Below are 12,859 nucleotides of genomic sequence, written 5' to 3'. Positions count from 1 at the left end.
AGATGATATGAAGATGATGTAGCTTAACATTAATAGATGAAAAAGCAATTTCTTTGTAATATTACATTATCAATGATCACAAATACAGAAATCTAACATTTGTATAGAATATTAGGAAATAAGGAACTATTAAACACTGGGAAAATTTACTCCAGTTTTGGGAAATTTACTCAAAATTTAGATCTTGTATGTACTTTGTCCTGGCAGTTCCAATCTGTAGGAATTATTCCAACAGAGTAGTTGGACAAATTGAAATTTATGTATAAGTATGTTTCTTACATAGAAAATCTATAGCTAATTTATCACCCCCCAACTACTTGTGTATCAATTGATTTTAAAAAAATAGATTGGGGGTGTTCATTAAATATTAATTTAGGTCTATTTAGGTTAGGTTCTGGGCTAGATTCTGGAGACACAAAAGTGAATAAGACATAGTCCCTGTCCCCTTAAAGCTCATAATTCAGGGGTAGGCAGATGAGTAAGCAGACAGCAACACACTTTGAAAGGCGCTATTGTTAAGGTGTGTTCCAAATCTGAGGAACCCAAAGATACTCCATTCTACTGACCTCTCTTCTTAGCTAGCAGCTTGAGAAACAGGTTTGAGATGATCAAAGCATTTGTACCACCTAACCAGACTCCCCTGAAGCTACTGAGACAGTCTAATGTAGTGTAGTCTAGTGAGACATATACATGCCTCATTTTGTCTTGTGTGTGTATCAAATTTTACATAATAAAACACTTTAAGATGTTTTTCTGTCTATGGAACCAGAAAAGACAAGAAAAAAAGGTTGGTGACCTTGTGTGCTCCCCAAATAAGGATTTGTGGAGAGTGGGTGTTCTATACTATTGTTGGAAATGAAATTAGTACACACTCTATGGAGGGCATTCTGGCAATATCTATTGAAAACTTTAAAGTGTATATATCATTTGATCCAGTAATTACACTTTTAGATATTTATTTTAAGGAAATAGCAGTATAAGTGTGCAAAGACATACTTCTAAAGATTTTTATTTTATATTAATTATAAGCCTGAAATGTTGGGAAAAAATCAATTATTCAACAATAGAAATTTGGTTAAATTAGCTTCAGTATTGACATGAAAAAATGTCCACATTGTTAAGCAAAAAAAAAGAGGAAACAGTAAGAAAGAGAAAAGTGGTCCCTGACAGATGGGAGTTGGCCTGGCACTCATAGCTTCGGTGTTTTCCTATTGAACATAAAGGATTTCATAGAACACCAACATCAGACAAGGACACTCAGTGCCGATGATAGATGAAGAAAAAAATGAGATCACTCTGTAATCACGTCTGAATGCAGGCAAAACAGGAACACTGTCCAGACCACAAAATGACTGAGCAGCCTCCTGTCCCGGCTAAGAGGAATGACTGCTGCTTCTTTACCAGTTCTTCACTGGCTTTAGCTTTGCAGCAGTCTTCCCTCCTTCCGGATAAGAGTTATTAAGATACCCACCCACAGAATTACCCTGCTTCCTTAAACCCTTCTGCAAACCCCCTAGCACAAGCCTGAGTCCCATAATAATTTCTTTCTAGCACCCTCTTACTGAAACACCCCACACTTCCCCATGCCATGCATTCTCCCCCACAGCAAAGAGTAATAACCCCAACTTGCTTGACTACAGGTGTGTTCCGAGTGATCTTTGGCTGGAGAGCAATGACAACCAGTACTATCTTATAATAGTTTGTAATAGATATGTATTTCCACTGTCATAAAATTGTGTGGCATAGCACACAACCAACTGTTAGCAATGGTCACCCTGATGAGGGGTTTTACTTTTGATTTACTATCTTATTTTTTATTTTATTTTTAACAATGTGCATGAATTGAGATGGAAGGAGGAGGATGATGAAGAGGTGGGGAAGGAGAATAAGTGAAGGAAAAAAATGGAAGAATGAAGAGAAATGAAGATGGCAGTGGCAGCAGCTCTAAGACATGTTTGATAATGATGTTATTAGAGGATCTTTGTGTTCTTTAAATATCTATAATATGCATTACACTTGAATATGAAACAGTTATTTTTAAACGAAAGAAGATTGTCATTTTTCCGGAGAAATACGGTATGACTATTTCTAATTTCTTATTTTTGCAATAGTGAAGTAGGGATCTCATGCCTGACTAACGTTGAACACAAGTTTGAAGACTTTTGGTTTTCTGTGTCCATTGCAGTATAGTTAGATGCAGTAGGTGTCGCTTTTTCCCCAAGAATAGCCTGTTGCTAACACTGGTGGAGGTCCTCTCTGAGCTGTGCCCAATTCTGTCAATTATCTGTCTTCAAGATTTGCCTAATCTCTAACCTTTGAGTAATGTGTACTTGTAGTTTTCCTTCCTTCTGTAATTTAGATGCATGATCCAATCTAGATAAGGGAAATTACCACACATTCTTTATTTTTTTCTGTAGAACTTTCACATAGCTATCCTATTAGATTTTCATGGTGATCCGAAGCGCTTCAGGCAGGTATTATTGGCTTCATTTTAGAGATGAGGAAGGCGAAGTTCATCAGAAAACTGAGGTCATTAACAATTAATTGGTCAAGGTTTCTTTCCCCTTCATTAGCTAATTCAAGAAACAAGGATATAGGCAGCAAATAAAGCACTATTTGTGCTTTAAATATATGAATATATATTTACTGTTGTAAGTATATCAACCTTAAAAATGCATTCCCATCAGTTTCTGAGAACTGCAGTACAAACTATGAGAACTGAACATGCTGCTCGCGAACTGTGATTATGCAAAAGCTTCGGGGGATGCATTACGTGGGGAAGCCCTCTCAACTTCGGACAGGGTATGCAGTCTTCAGAGGTCTGGGAGTTGTTTGGAAACACCTAGGCATCCTCGGGGAGCATGCTGAAGGTGACTCATGTTTGCACGTGCGTGACTTGGGGTTGCGTTATAAACATGAGGTTGTGTGCTGAGTGGTAATATCAGATGCAAAGGACTTTTGGAGGTCTCATACTTTTCCAAACCTTGCATGTTATCAATTATCAGGCAATCATTTCCTGAGGCCTGCCACATAGCTGCTGCTTTCCCTTTTTTCTAGTTTGCTTTTCCTAAAATGTTTTGGAGTTAGAAATCAAATAACCAAGCTAGGTGGAAATGAGTATAACGTAAAGATTTCCCAGGTTCAAAGCAACTCTATTTGAAGACATTTGTATCTGTGCATTAATTCCTGGTTCATAACTAAATTATGGAAAGGAGACACTTTCCATAATGGTTCTGGATAGATGAGGGATGACTATACCAATATTTTTCAGAGTCCCAAGATGATCAAGGCCAGCTTTGATCTCAGTCTACTGAGTCATGCTGGACATATATATGGCTTGGTCACTCCATTGCTGCAGCCATGGGAATGCTCCTGTCTGGGGTGATGGTGTCCAGCCTTACGGAGTGAGTCTGACCACCCTACAATGGTGTGGTGGGCAGTGGGCCAGGAGGGAAGCTGATGGGGTGTGGGGCAAGTACCAGGCAAAAGAAGTACCAGGCTCTGGGGGCAGGCTGCTGGATTATGACTCAAGTTGACACAGGAAGATAGCAAATCCAGTCCTCTCTCCAGAGGAATTGAGACCTGATGGGGGCCTTCTCACAACTTCAGGGTGCAGGGTGGAGAATAAATAAGGATGCACCACACATACCAGCAGCTTGTGCCCGGCAATGTTCCTAAGATGAGATGGGGAAAGGCAGACACAGGGTTCATGAAATGTGGCCAACAGAAATGAGGTAACAGAATGCACCCAACCAGCTGTCTGAAATACAAAGCAGGGACCCAAGGGAAGAAATACATATATGGGACATTTAAGGTCCCAAGAGACCTGGGATGAGGTGACAGGAACTGGTATGCTCTGCCTATGACCTTCAGCCCCATTGTGGGGCTGAGAAGCCTGGCATTTGGAGGCTTCAGACTGCCACAGGGATCTCCAAATTCACCCACTGGGGAGGCAAAGGCTTCTGTTGGATGTGTCACAAGGAGGAGCCCTCTTCACTCAGGCAAGGTAGGCAGGCTTCAGAGGGCTGGGGGTTCTTTGCAAACAGCTAGGATAGGGCTAGGACTAGGTATAGGTACTGAGGACAGGGGCCATGGTTACCTGGGGAATTGAGCCCAGAGTAAACTTTTTTGGAGTCCACAGATTTGAGGCTTCTGTTCAGAGGTGCAGGGACCAGGCAAAGCAGACCAGCTTGGTTTTTCACAAAGGTGGGAGTTGGAAAGTGGCCTTAGGTCACAAACACTAACCACTTTAAGAGAAATGCAGCTCATCCCACTGACCTTGAAATGAGTTTTGCATGTGCACACATGAGTGCGTGTGTTTGTGGGTGAAAGAAATTTATCTAAAAAATTACATACATATGCTCATAATAAAGCATTTAGGACATGCTGAAAAGTATATAAAAATAAGAATCACTTCAAAACCCATAGGCCAGAGATACAATCTCTAAATATATTTTGGTGGATTTCCTTTCAGACTTTTCTCTACCTATATATTCAACATGGGGATATAAATAGATACTTTAACTAAACATAGTATGATACTATTTTGTAAACTGCTTCTTCCATTTGATACTATATCTTGGATACTTTTCCACCATAAAATGTTATTCTATATCATCATCCTGCAGTAGGATTCTATTGCTTGATACTTCTTTTTTTTTTTTTTTTTTTTCACCAAAGGCATCTCCTAGCTTTATTAACGGGACCGCGCTGCAGAGTCAATATAAAAACACAAAAGGTCCCATCAGTTTAATAACAATAAAAAACCCCCAAAAGTGGAAAACTGAGGGGGCAGGGGAAGAGACTCCTAGGCCAGGGGCACGAGGAGCCCTGCTCATGGCACCAGGCCTGGCCGCAGGGTCCCCGGTATTGCTGTTGCTACGAGTTCGGGGGGCAGCGATTGTCCTGTGGGAGCCACCGTTCGCCTGGGTCGGGGACCCTCACTTCTTCTGGGGTGGGCTCAGCTTCTGCATGCCCCAGATCTTGCCCAGCAGGCCAGAGGTGAAGTCCTCTGTGGGTTTGTAACAGTCAACCAGCAGCCCGGGCATCATCACTCTCCTTGTCCAGGAGCTCATCCACATCAATCTCCAGTTCTGGGATCTCCTCTTCCTGGCAGTAGTAGAGGCGCGTAAGCTGCTCCTGGATCCACTCCTCTAGGTTGAGGCGCTTCCGTAGTTCCTTGAGGTCATACTGGACGGTGACCTTCCCTTGGCGCCTCACTGGGCCCTCATCGTCCGTGCCGCCCGGGCCCTCTCCTGCGGCCCCGGGGGGGCTCTGAAAGTAGACGCGTGGTCCTGGGCCGCCACTGCCCGGCCCGGGGACCGGGGCCACCGACGCCGCGCCCCCCGCCGTGCTGCGCCGCCGCCTCCGGGACGCCCGTCGGCTGGCTCGGGTTAGCTCGCCGGCTCCGCTCCGCGCTGCTCCGCGGCGAGGGCGCCCGCTGGGGCGCCCGGGGGCAGCTGCAGCTTGCGGAGCCCCGGGCCTGGCCTGCCGCGCCCCGCCCTCTCCCCGCCCATCCGCCCGCCCTTTGTCCCCCGCGGCCGCCCTGCTTGATATTTCTTATTTTAACTAACGTTCCATTGATTAACATCACATCATTTGAAAATAATACATTTGTTTTTTTCTCCTTTTTCTTATTTCAGCATGTTGGCTGGAACTTCCAGAACTGGCCCAGACAGAACTCATTCTTGTCTTGAACCTGATTTTATAGCGCGCATTTAGTATTTCAGCATCGTTTCTCACACTTCCTCTTGGTTTCTAATAGGTTTGTAATACAGAGGGAGTCTTTGCATTACCTCTAAAACACTAATAGGGTTTTATATTTTTCTTTTAAGAGGATAGGATGGATGCTGAATTATGTCAAATATCTTCCTAAGCAGCCAGTAAGATGATGGTATAGTTTTTCTTCTTTAGCCCGTGAATGTCCTAGTGCTGAAGCCGCGTTGGTTCCTAAGGTCAGCCCTGTGTTGGTGGTTTTGCAGATCGGGAAGGGGAAGTTGCTACTGTTGAAAATATTGCAGAAAAGGTAGCATGTTTTATAACCTGTGCTCCACCTGCTCTTTTTAACCGTAAATCAAGGAAATTGTCCTCTATCAGTTTATGGGGTGTTTCCTCATATTTTTTTTTTATAGCTACAGAATGTTCCTTTGTGTGGTTGTGTCCATAGTTTATTTATTCAACCAGTTCCCTAGTGATAGATATTTGAGGTGTTTCCAGTCTTCTGCTGCAGTAAGTAACCCTATAAATCCATTATTTTGTAGGTGTGTGGATATACTTTAAAATAAATTCCCAGAAATGGGACTGCTGTGTTAGAATGAACTGGAAAGCTTTCAGCCTTTTAGAGATAGATTACTTACAGATAAACTCTGATGGACTCAGATAAACAAGAGTTTAGACAACTTCGCTGTAATATATTCCTATGTTTGGTAAAACATATGCAGCCAAGACAGTTGAGCCTGGAATTGTTGCACGTGTGTGTGGGTGTGTGTGAATGTGTGTGTGCGTGCTTCTTTCATACCTTTTATGCTTCCTTCTTGATATTCATGCTTTCTCATAGGGATTCACATCCTTCAGTCTCTCATTTTTTTTTAATGCACTTAGATTTTCCAGCACATGATGGAAGCAAGGAAGGTGATAATCATTGTTAGACACTGAGCAGCTTGGGGCCAGACACCTTGGCAGGTGCTCTGAGTATATTATTTCGAACTCTCATTTCAACCACACCAAGAGCTCTTTTGAACTCTTTTTACAAAATGAGGAACCCAGAGCTCAGTTTGCTCAAGGTCCCCAGCTAGAAAGTAGTAAATGCAGAGCTTGAAGCCAAGTCTATCTGCTCCACAGCCATATCCTCTTTATTAGCCACACCCATCCAGGATTTACCCCCAACGTTCCCATTCCCAGTCATTTCCAGCTAACAATGAGCTGGGAAAGACTGATGCGTGGCGACATGTCCTAATAGTTAAAAACAATACCATTCAGTTTCTGGCTTATTCTTTTAAATAACAGCTCTGTGTTGCTCTTTTTGATGCCAATCAGGTAAAATTAACAAAGACTTGTGGAACATCTGTCAGGTGGAAAGCATGGGGCTACTTTCTGTAGGGAATATGGAAGTGTAAGTCAAGACTCATGCTGGACAAGCTGAAGCCTAGTCTTGCCAAGCAATATGTACATTGACTGGTTAACCTATAAAGAACTGCTCCCATGGGATAATGCGACCAAACTGACTTCCCAGGGTAGGGACTTATACGTTGTGAAATAAATACAATCAATCAGTCAAGATTAGTTTACTCTTTCTGGGGGCCACACACCACACACCAAATTAAACTCCCTATCTGTAAGCTTATTAAACCTCTAAATCAAGTTGTGGAAAAACTAGCAAAGATTATTCATTTCTATTGTGGAGGAATAACTTTGTAAGAACGAAGGCTACAGAAAAAAATGATAAAGAAAAAAATTGATAGATAGCAATGAAAAATTTCAGAAAAGAACTTAAAAATACAGTGGATTAAATGAATCAATGTGATAGCATTACTTTTAAAATAAAGATAATGGTTATGATAGCTTAAGTCAGAGGTGTAAAAAGCTTATTAAAATACATTTAAAAATGAAATCTTGATCCCAAATGATGGCCAAGAAACAAAAAGATGCTCTGCCTAAATGTCCTAGTAAACTTCATGGCTGAAGATAGGATAAATTCAAGAAAGATATAAAGTAAGAAAGTAATGAAAACATCTGCCATGTTCATATACTTTAACCTAGTTATGCTTCCCTGGAGAATTCTTTTTTTTTTTTTTTCTATTTTTTGAGACAGTGTCTTGCTCTGTTGCCCAGGCTGCAGTGCAGTGGCACAATCTTGGCTCACTGCAGCTTCTACCTCTCAGGCTCAAGCGATCCTCCCACCTTAGCCTCCCGAGTAGCTGGTACGACAGGTGCACACCATCATGCCCGGCTAATTTCTGTATTTTTTATAGAGATGAGGTTTTGCCATGTTGCCCAGGCTGGTGCCAAATGCCTGTCCTCAGCCTCCCAAAGTGCTGGGATTATAGATGTGAGCCACCTCGCCTAGTGCTGAGAATTCATTTTAAAGAAATTTTTTTGAGGATAGGAAAGCTAAATATATAAGAAACTTTAACATAATAGGGAAATGGTTAACTAAATTACAGTGTATCTATGCAATGGAACATTATTCAGTCATTAAAATAATCATTGTGAAGGCTTTCAGGCCACAGGTTTATAAAGTAATATTAAATGAAGATATCAGAAATCTACCTACAGAATTATTCTATTTCTGGAACAATAAGTTTTTATGATCAGGGCCTGGAAGTAAACACAGAGAAAAAAAAAAGAATTGTGTTTGGGTGAGAGTAATTGGAATTAAAAAACAGACTTTATTTTGTAGAGTAGTTTCAGGTTCACAGTAAAATTGAGAGGAAGGTACAGAGATTTTCCATTAACCCTCTGCCCTCATATAGGAGGCAGTTGCATGGCCTTCCCCATTATCAACATCCTTCACCAAAGTTGTATATTTGTTAAAATTGATGAACCTACATTGACACATCATTATCACCCAAAGTCCATTATCACCCAGAGTCCATAGTTTACATGAGGATTCACTCTTGGTGGTGTACATTCTATGGGTTCGGACAAACGTATAATGATATGTATCTACCATTATAATATCATACTAAGTAGTTTCATTGCCCTAAAAATCATCCATACTACACTTATTCATCCCTCCCTCCCCGCTAGTCCCTGACAAGAACTAATCTTTTTACTGTCTTTGCCTTTTCCAGAAGAATGTTTTTTTTTTTTTTTTTTTTGAGACGGAGTCTGGCTCTGTCGCCCAGGCTGGAGTGCAGTGTGGCGCGATCTCGGCTCACTGCAAGCTCCGCCTCCCGGGTTCACGCCATTCTCCTGCCTCAGCCTCCCGAGTAGCTGGGACTACAGGCGCCCACAACCACGCCCGGCTAATTTTTTGTATTTTTAGTAGAGACGGGGTTTCACCGTGGTCTCGATCTCCTGACCTTGTGATCCGCCCACCTCGGCCTCCCAAAGTGCTGGGATTACAGGCGTGAGCCACCGTGCCCGGCCCAGAAGAATGTTTTATAGTTGGAATGGCTGGATGCGATGGCTCATGCCTGTAATCCCAGCACTCTGAGGGGCCAAGGTGGGAGAATCACTTGAGGCCAGGAGTTTGAGACCAGCCTGGCCAACATGGCAAAACCCTGTCTCTACTAAGAATACAAAAATTAGTGGGGTATGGTGGCTGAGGCACGAGAATCACTTGAACCCAGGAGGCCGAGGTTGTAATGAGCTAAGATCGCACCATTGTACTCCAGCCTGGATGACAGAGGGAAACTCTGTCAAAAAAAAAAAAAAAAAAGAACATTATATAGTTGGAATCATAGAGTATGTAGCCTATTAAGATTGGCTTCTTCCACTTAATAATGCATTTAAGGTGACTTTATGCCTTTTCAAGGCTCAATAGCCTGTTTCTTTTGAGTGCTGAATAATATTCTATTGTCTGGATGTGCCACAGTTTATTTATCCACTCGCCTCCCAAAAGACATCTTGGTTGCTTCCAGGTTTTGGCAATTATGAATGAAGCTGTTATAAACATACATGTGCAGGTGTTTGTGTGGATATGTTTTCAACTCCTTTCGGTAGATACTGAGGAGTGTGATAGCTGGCTTGAGAATTAATTTTTTAATATGAAATTTTGTTTTTGAACAAAAATGGTTTTCAAGGAATGAAAAGAGGAAAATTGTTGTGCTGGGATCTCTGGGTGTCTCAGCAGGTTATACTAACACTGTCCACACCAGCATCAGACACCCAGCCAGATGTGAGAGTCGAGTTGCCTCCCGAGTAGCTGGGAGCAGACTCAATTGCAGAGTTGGTGTCTTATACTCGTAGAGCTCCTCTATCCTCCTTGAGCCTTCAGCCTCTGTCTCCATGCTTCTCACTCAATGATCTCCTTTGCACAACCTCAGAGCACAACAATGCTTCTGTTCTGCATAGAGCACTCCCCTGTCTGGTTTTTTGTCATCCTTAGCCTTGCCCTTTTTTCCCCAAACGCAGCAGAGCAGTTGGCTGACCTCATCTTCCATATCCTCTACCCATGGATTTCTGTTATCCCTACTCCCTCATCCCTACAACCCTCAATAGAAGTAATTCCAAATCAGTGAATAAAACAACTGGACTTTGTCATATAGAGGGTAATTCCCCAATAAACAGGATGCTGTATTAAACTCTTTCAAAAGAGTAAATGAGTTACCTTTTATATGACCAAATTGCTTTCTAAAAGGACTAATCCAAGTTAAAGTGCAAATTTAAAAGCCTCTGAATAAAGCCTAAGAGAAAAGTACACGGCATGGACAATTGACAAATATAATCCAAGAGCAGGAAGTAACCAGATATGAATTGTGAGATGCTGGGAATTCTCCCGTAGTTGGTGCCAAACATGCTCAGTCAATTTGATACTGTCTGTACAAACGAAAGGGCACAGAAGGGAGCAGTAATATAACACAGGGTGCGATCCAGGAAAATATCTTATTTATAGAAGAGCAGGGCTGTAAGGGACTGAGAGCATACAGGGCCACCGTAGTCTTACAGATGAGCAAATTCAGGGAAGCCAGGGCCCCACCCAAGATCGAATCTGAACCTCTGCCACCTAGTTCAGCACTCTTTGCCCATTTAGAAGGCATTCTGAAGTGATTTTGAAAAAATCTTTATTTCTTTTTTGCAAAGTTAAAATATTTATGTTTAAAAAAAAATATATATATATATGTTTGTATACTGAAAAACCTCTCTCCTGCCTCTTTTTTTTTTCTTTTCTTTTCTTTTTAAATTGAGACAGAGTCTCACTCTTTCACTCAGGCTGGAGTACAGTGGTGTGATCTTGGCTTACTGCAACCTCCACCACCCAGGTTCAAGCGATCCTCATGCCTTAGTCTCCTAAGTAGCTGGGACTACACGTGCATGCCACCACTCCCAGCCAATTTTTTTGCACTTTTAGTAGAGATGGCCATGTTGGCCAGGCTGGTCTCAAACTCTTGACCTCAGGTGATCCACCCACCTCGGCCTCCCAAAGTGCTGAGATTACAGCCATGAGCCACTGTGCCCGGCCTGCCTCGCTTACTAATTTCTTCTGTACACTTCTAGTGTTTCTTTGTGAAAATACAATCAAATATAAAAATGTGGGAAGGGGGTGAAGGATTAAAAAAAAACTACAAGGCCGGGCGCGGTGGCTCAAGCCTGTAATCCCAGCACTTTGGGAGGCCGAGACGGGCGGATCACTAGGTCAGGAGATCGAGACCATCCTGGCTAACACGGCGAAACCCCGTCTCTACTAAAAACACAAAAAATTAGCCGGGCGAGGTGGCGGCGCCTGTGGTCCCAGCTACTCGGGAGGCTGAGGCAGGAGAATGGCGGGAACCCGGGAGGCGGAGCTTGCAGTGAGCTGAGATCTGGCCACTGCACTCCAGCCTGGGTGACAGAGCGAGACTCCGTCTCAAAAAAAAAAAAAAAAAAAAAAAAACCAAAAAAAAACAAAGAAAACTACAAATGTGTATACTGCTCAGGTGATGGGTACACCAAAATCTCACAAATCACCACTAAAGAACTTACTCATGTAACCAAACACCATCTGTTCCCCAAAAACCAATGGAAATAAAAAATATTTTTAGAAAAGAAAGAAAAAATTAAAATGTTAAAATGCATTCTTATTTCCATTATTTTTTACATAAACAATATATCAAGGAGATCCTTCCACATCAATGCATAAAAAGTGTCCTTGTTCTGTTTTAAGGTATTGTGTTGTAAGGCTGCATCACAGTATATTTAACTAATCTCTATTTATGGAGCCTGGGGCTATTTCTAATCTTTTGCTGTTACAACCTGTGGTGTCATAACTAACTTTGTACATACGTCATCTCATAAGAATGTATATCTGTGGATTCCCAGAAATGGATTTGCAAGGTCAAAGAGTAATTGCGTGTGTACTTTTGATGAATATTACCAAGATACTTTCCCAAAGGCCTGTACCATTTTGCATTTTCATGAACAGAGTAGAAGTGTGCCTGTCTCCCCACAGCTAGAGTAAGCCCTTGTTGGAGATCTGTCTTCCCAGGTTATAGTCTGCTTGGACTAAGATTAAATTCTTTCATCTGTTGAGTACATACTGGGGGGCATTAGTCCTGAGGCGTGCTGGGTGACATGGAAAACCAGCATTGACTCAAGAACTTGGCACGGCTAGAGCTCAATGTATAGTCCAGAGTGTCAGTGTCTGTAACCCCAGATTAGCTCTTTCTTGCACTACTCTTTGAGAGGTGGTTGCTTAGAATAGCCTTGAATGTTGGGCAATCAGGTGATCAATTCTAATTTTATCCTCAAAGTAATCCTGGGGAAGTGAGGGGGCAGTTATGACTTCCACTTGATAGATGAAGAAGCTGGGGCAGAGAGGGAAGACATAGCACCGTCTTACTGCCCTCTTCCTCTTCTGAGATGAGCCCCAGTTGTAAGATTGGGGTCTTGATGAACTGGAGAGCATTTTGAGAGGGCAACACTTTGAGGTGGGGTTGCCTGCTGCTGGGGAGGTGCAGGTCATTCAGAGGGAGTAGAGAGCAGCACGTTGAAGGCTGCTCCAGGCTCCGGGCTTTAGACAGAAGAAAGAAACAATCTTTAGTTCAACTTTGATCCCTGGTTTACTTGTGTTCTTGATGTTCCTTTGGGCCAGCGACTGGACCTCATTCATCTTCATACCTGGAACCTCTAGGATTAGCCGGGCCAGGGCAGGAGTACAAACAGAGGATCCCAGCCCCTGGTATTCCCCCTTCTCTTCCTGGCCCTGGCTCCATCCTGC

At 42.5% G+C, this 12,859-nt stretch overlaps 1 pseudogene; it reads right to left on the bottom strand.

Moving 5' to 3' along the window:
• Positions 1 to 4,784: 4,784 nt before the first annotated feature.
• Positions 4,785 to 11,930, bottom strand: LOC126934399 (protein phosphatase 1 regulatory subunit 14B-like; annotated as a pseudogene).
• Positions 11,931 to 12,859: the final 929 nt, after the last annotated feature.

Source organism: Macaca thibetana, chromosome 13, assembly GCF_024542745.1.
Source record: "Macaca thibetana thibetana isolate TM-01 chromosome 13, ASM2454274v1, whole genome shotgun sequence".
NCBI classification, from domain to species: Eukaryota; Metazoa; Chordata; class Mammalia; order Primates; family Cercopithecidae; genus Macaca; species Macaca thibetana.
The sequence above is the reverse complement of the archived record's forward strand: the minus strand, read 5'-3'. Positions and strand labels throughout refer to the sequence as shown.